We start from the raw sequence: 6,610 nt of genomic DNA, 5'->3' as shown, positions 1-6,610 counted from the left end.
CCTGTTTAAAAAACATCCACACATAACTTAATTGTGTACGCCAGTGAGAGTTTTTCTCTTTAAACGAGTCACTTTCTATAATATCATAGTGCCTCCATCATGTAAGTACTTTTGAATTCCTCAGTTTTTGTCAGAGCCTCCAGACCAATCTTTTTACTATTCCCAAAGAGAGCAAATATTTATACTTGAAAATATATTTGATTTTGGAAAGAGCCCAGTGCTATTTGGCTTAGTGGTCTGAGTAAAATCAGTGTAAAAGCTGGGTTTGGTCCAAACGAGGTGAAACTACCAAGTAATGACATTGATTTTGTGAGTTGTACTGAGTCTAAAAAGAGATTTCCAAATACAGTGTTGGCGGATGAGTATTAGGTAGTAAATGTGTCTCTCCCGAGTGTGACTAGACTAAGAACGACACAAAATTGAGCACAGATATTGGAGTCTGTCTGTGACCAGCCAGTCTTGCTCCTAATCTGTGAAGGCACAGCTGGCATAGTCTGCTCAAAAAACTTGGAGAAAATATCTAGTGGTAGACTAACAGTTCTCAAATGTGTTACTAGCACAACCCCCCAAATTCTGTTGTTAAAACCAGATTTAAGAACACCGGTATAGTTCCTGAGAATTTGCGTGTTTCACCTGCACACAGGTGATGAGGCAGAACCCTCTCGGAGGACTATGGCTCTGGACTCTGAACAGCCTTGCCAAGTAAATTAGTTTGGTTTGCACATTGAGCTTTGTGTATGTTAACGTGTTAGTTTATTTGTGCTCGTGTGTATATGAACTTCACTTTAGAAGAAGATATTCATGGATGAGTAAGGAGAAAACACCATTTTCTTTACATTGGGTGTTTTTTTGTTGTTGTTGCTGTTGTTATTCAGAATATAACTGAAATTGCTAAGGAGAAAATGATAAAGAAATTTAAATGTTTAATATAACTAATTATTACATGGGCAATATCACATGAAAAAGAGTAAAGGACATTTTGAGGTGTTTAAAGCTGTTATTTCTGATGTGACAATTTTTGAAATTGATGTAGCAGAAGTTCTCTTGTTAGCTAGCTAAAAACAAAATCCTATTTCACAGCTAAAATGTAAACAGCTAAGATGTAATCAGAGGACTAAATTTCACAGCTACAAAAACACAGCTGTGAAACATAACTTTGGAGTGTAATAAAGCCAAATAGCTTTTCATGCTAATGGCGGATATTACAAATAAAGACAAGAAAGGTTTTGTCAGACATTTTAGTGTCTAAATGCCTTCATTAAAGTTACCTTTTATCTGAGATTTTTTTCCAGCTACTTGCCACATATGCATTTATTGAATGACTACTATGATTATCTTGATAGAAAATTCTGGTACAGAGACAATTGTGTTATTAAATTAATCTAAGGAGATTATGAAAAGTCACATAGGTTAGGTAAAATTTAAAGAAATGGATTACATTTTAATTAATTAATTTGTGTGTGTGTGTGTGTGTGTGTGTGTGTGTGTATGTATGTGTGCATGTGCACATATGCACACACACAAAGGTGGAGGTCAAAAGACAACTTCAAGACTCAGTTCTTTCCTTCCACCATGTAAGTCCACAGGATCAAACTCAGGCCACTATCATGGCATCAAGAGCCTTCACCTTCTGAACCATCTCCATCTCACTGGCTCCTTCACCTTCTGAACCATCTCCATCTCACTGGCTCCTTCACCTTCTGAGCCATCTCCATCTCACTGGCTCCTTTCTTTTTGAACCATCTCACTGGCTCCTTCACCTTTGAACCATCTCCATCTCACTGGCTCCTTTCTTTTTGAACCATCTCCATCTCACTGGCTTCTTCACCTTCTGAACCATCTCCATCTCCCTGGCTCCTTCACCTTCTGAACCATCTCCATCTCACTGGCTCCTTCACCTTCTGAACCATCTCCATCTCACTGGCTCCTTCACCTTTGAACCATCTCCATCTCACTGGCTCCTTCACCTTTGAACCATCTCCATCTCACTGGCTCCTTCACCTTTGAACCATCTTCATCTCACTGACTCCTTCACCTTCTGAACCATCTCCATCTCACTGGCTCCTTCACCTTTGAACCATCTCCATCTCATTGGCTTCTTCACCTTCTGAACCATCTCCATCTCACTGGCTCCTTTCTTTTTGAACCATCTCACTGGCTCCTTCACCTTCTGAACCATCTCCATCTCACTGACTCCTTTGGATAAATTTTTTTATTAGTGAATTCAGATTGGAAAATTAGTTCATGCAGATTAGAAACTTGCTGGAAAATTTTAAAAAACTCAAAAATATCACCACTGCTAATGTTTTTTAGTTGTGTGTTTACATTTCCATGGCATTAATTCTGACCACTACTACTTTAGGTGTTTAGTTGATTTTGAGGAGTCAGGGAGGTGAGAATTAAGGCAGAGTTTCAGTGTGCAGCTGGCCTTGAACTCAATTATGTAGAACTGGCTCACTTTGCACCCACATGATCACAGAGATTCTCTTATTTTAGCCTCCTGGGTGCTGGGTACAGGCATGGGCCACCATTCATAGCTTATAGTGTTTTATTTTTTATTTTTTTATTTTTTAGGTTTTTCGAGACAGGGTTTCTCTGTGTAGCTTTGCGCCTTTCCTGGAACTCACTCTGTAGCCCAGGCTGGCCTCGAACTCGCAGAGATCCGCCTGCCTCTGCCTCCCGAGTGCTGGGATTAAAGTTGTGCGCCACCACCGCCCGGCGTGTTTTATTTTTTAAGGGCTCTGTTGGCCTGTCCTGGATTTTGAAAGTCCACAATTGTGTATGACTCTGTAAATATATTCATGTGTGAATGTATACATGTGTCTTTAGAGAGTAGGGATTTTCTATGGACTAGGCTTTTGTCTAATATTGAAAACCTCTTTTTACTGCAGTAAGAAACCAGAGAAGTAGCCAGGAGCTCCATCTAATTTTGTAAGACTAGTTGGCCCTTTATTCTCTATGATTTGATTGACAGTGTTATATCTCAGGGTTACTAATGTATATATTGTGCTTTTCTTTTTTGAGTTATATAATCAAACTTTTGGGTTATGATAATTTGGGGTAGTAGGCTATTAAAGCATGTTAAACATTTTCTCACCTATAAAAACATGGACTACAAATTTTGGAAGTTTTCTTGCTACTTAGAATTTTAAATTAAAAAAACTTATTTATGTGTATATGTTTGTATATATGTACATATGTATGTGTGTATGTGTCTGTGTACATATGCATATGTGTGTTTGTGTATATGAACATGTGTATATGTGTGTCTGTGTATATATACATGCATGTGTCTGTGTGCATCTGTATATAAGTGTATGCATGTCTATGTATATGAACATGTGTCTGTGTATATCTGTGTATGTATGTGTATGTGTATGTAGGCATGAATGTGTTTGTGTATATATAGTATTTGTATATGGACATGTGTTTGTCTGTGTACATATTCGTATGTGTGTGTGTCTGCACATGTGTATGTGTGGGTACTCCTGGAGGGCAGAAGATGGCTTTGGATCTTCTGAAGCTAGAGTTATAGGAGGTTGTGAGTGGGTGCTGAGAACTGAACGCTAGTTCTCTGCAGAGCAGCAAGAGAGTCTAGGTGCTGAGCCATCTCTCCAGCTCCTGAAATTCTATTTTTAAAGGATGCATATTTTATGAGTAAGTAGATCTATCCTTGTAGGTACCTTCATAGACTCTCGCTTTAAAAATATTTATTTTTATTTATGTGTAAATGTGGGGGGGGCACAGAGGACAGAAGAGGCTATGAGATCACTGGGACCTTGAGATACAGGTAGTTATGATCCACTAGATGTTGGTGTTAGGAGTGAATGTGGGTTCTCTGGAAGAGAAGCCCTTAACTATTAGAGCCATCTCTCCAGCCCTCTCCATAGTCCTCTAATAATAGACCTTGAGTATTGAATATGTAAATCTAAAATTTCTTAAAACTCTAGAATATAGACTAACATTCTAAAACACTTTAACAAACTATAGCCCACATGCATAAACCGACCTACACCTATTCTTTGTGAATAAAATTTTATTCAATTATTTAATTGTCACACATATTTAGCTGACATACTTTTTTAAAAAAGTCAATTCATTTTAAAATTTTATTTCTGAGATTATAGTTTAATTACAATTCTTGCTTCCCTTTCCTTCCCCCAAATCTGCCCCTATATACCTCCCTACTCTCCTTCAAAACTATGGCTTCTTCTTCTGTTCTTCTCCTCCACCTCCTCCTCTCTTTTTTTTTTCTTTCAAGACAAGGCTTCTCTGTATGGCTCTGGCTGTCCTGGAACTTACTTTATAGACCAGGTTGGTCTTGAACTCAGAGATTCACCTGCATCTGACTCCTGAGTGCACCACTCCCAGCTTTTTATTAATTCTTATTGCATGCATATAAATATATAAATACATATATTTTTAAATATAACCTGTTCTGTGTTATGTTACTTGCACATATGTTTTCATGACTGACTATTTGGCACTGGAAAACCACCTGGTGTGCCCTTCCCTGAGGAAGCCCACCTCTCCTCTCCCAGGTTCCCTCAGTTGCCTGTAATTCTTTGTGAAGGGTTTAGGCCTCAGGGCTTTCCTCTGTCCAGTTGGACACGTTCATTGCTTTCATCCTTGTTCACCTCACATTTGGAGACCCAATATCACAGTAATCTCCCTGATCCTCTGCCTTTTGCCGTCTTTATTACCCATCTTCTGCAAAGTTCCCTAAGCCTCAGGTGAGGGAGTGTTTTGTAGATGAATCCATTGAGATTGTGTTCCAAAACTGCATTTTGATTGGTTGCAGTTTTCTGTAATGGTCTCCATCTATTGCAAAAAGTTTCCATTATAAGAGATGAAGACTAAACTCATCTGTGGGTATAAGGACAAATGTTTATAGATTGTTGTTAGGGGGATTATGCTGGTTTAGTAAATTAGTAGTTGTAGATTCCTCTCCAACAACGATGACTTCACTAGCACTTGAGTGGATAGCGAGGTTTCCAGTACTAGGCATGATTTCCTTCTTGTTGAGCCGGTCTTAAGTCCAATTAGAGAGTTGCTGGTTACTACTGAAGTACGTGCCACTACTGTGCCCTTAGGATTACCCTCCCCTGCTGGTTGTTGATGTGGTTCATAGGTGTTATAGCTGGATAGGACGCGTTACCTCCCTCCTTTGGGAGTTTCATGGCACCTTCTGGTACCATGAAAGCTAGTCCTCATGCAGGGGGCTTTCAGACCAATTCCACCTTGTGGGTCTTTGGCCCTGTTTCTGAAGTGTGTGTGTCTTCAGCAATGGGGACTTACCTTCCATCTCTGAGGGGTAACCAGGGAAGACAGCAATAGACTGTATGCTTTGGGAGTCTCTTGGAGAGCCCTGACCAACAACTCAAGAGGGCATCTCTTGTCTGGTGTTGGGGTTTTTGTTAGGTGGTCTTTAACTCTTAGAGGAGTGCCATTAGCCCAGATTAGAAAAGCTCATTAAAATCATGTATGAGGAGTTTCTCTGAGTGTGTTGTGCAGACAAAGCTAACTCTCGGGGTACTATTTCATCAGTTTAGATTTTTAGAGGAAGAAACTATTTGTTTATTGACACAAAAGGTGGCTACAGAAATGTGTATGGTTTGTGAGGGACCTGAATTTTCTGGAGAATAAATATCTCACTGTTTCCTTAAACTGTCCTATAAGTTATTCATTCCCATAAGTTAAATATATTTTCCTCCATGTTGTCCTTTCAACAACTTAGTATGAATACTTTTCATCAGAATTCTTTGTTCCCATTTGGACTCCATTTAACCAGTATCAAAGGCATTGAAGGAAATCAGTCTAATGGAAGAGAGGAACAGAGTCTGAAGAAGAGAGAGAGGGATATGTACCTTGTTGTTTAACTGTGCACCTGTTTCAAGGAAAAGAACTGGAAAATGATAGCACTCATTTACAAGTGAAACATGAATTTGTGGTATTTTCTGTTTTATGTGAAATCTATTCTTTTTTTTTTTTTTGGTTTTTCGAGACAGGGTTTCTCTGTGTAGCTTTGCGCCTGTCCTGGAACTCACTTGGTAGCCCAGGCTGGCCTTGAACTCACAGAGATCTGCCTGGCTCTGCCTCCCGAGTGCTGGGATTAAAGGCGTGTGCCACCACCGCCCGGCCCATTTGTTTTTTAATAAGGATTTCATGTAGCATAGACTGGCCTCAAATTCCTTGGGTAGAAGAGGATGACCCTGAGTTCCTGATCCTCCTGTCTCTACCTCCAGAGTGCTGATATTACAGTGGGTGGCACATTGCCCAGCATATGTGGTGTTGGGGATTGAACTCAAGACCTCATGAATTCCCAATACTTTACCAACTGAGCTACATACTCACCCCCGAATTCCTTTTACTAGAGTTCAGAGAGTTTTCCTTTGATGTGAGAGATGGACCACATTTGATGTGAAATATATATATATATAACATGTCTGACTTAGGTCCTTAAATACTTCTTTCAACATTGGCATGATGGATATAGATACAGAATCCTATTCTTACATTATTATCCAATTCTTCTAAACTTTGTTGTTTATTTAACTACTTTCAAATGTCAATTTCAAATTTGCTGTCCTTAAAGTTGTACACATGCAAA

The sequence above is a fragment of the Peromyscus californicus genome, unplaced genomic scaffold (genome assembly GCF_007827085.1).
Source record: "Peromyscus californicus insignis strain IS unplaced genomic scaffold, ASM782708v3 Scaffold_18__1_contigs__length_77618521, whole genome shotgun sequence".
Classification (NCBI taxonomy): domain Eukaryota; kingdom Metazoa; phylum Chordata; class Mammalia; order Rodentia; family Cricetidae; genus Peromyscus; species Peromyscus californicus.
The sequence above is the reverse complement of the archived record's forward strand: the minus strand, read 5'-3'. Positions refer to the sequence as shown.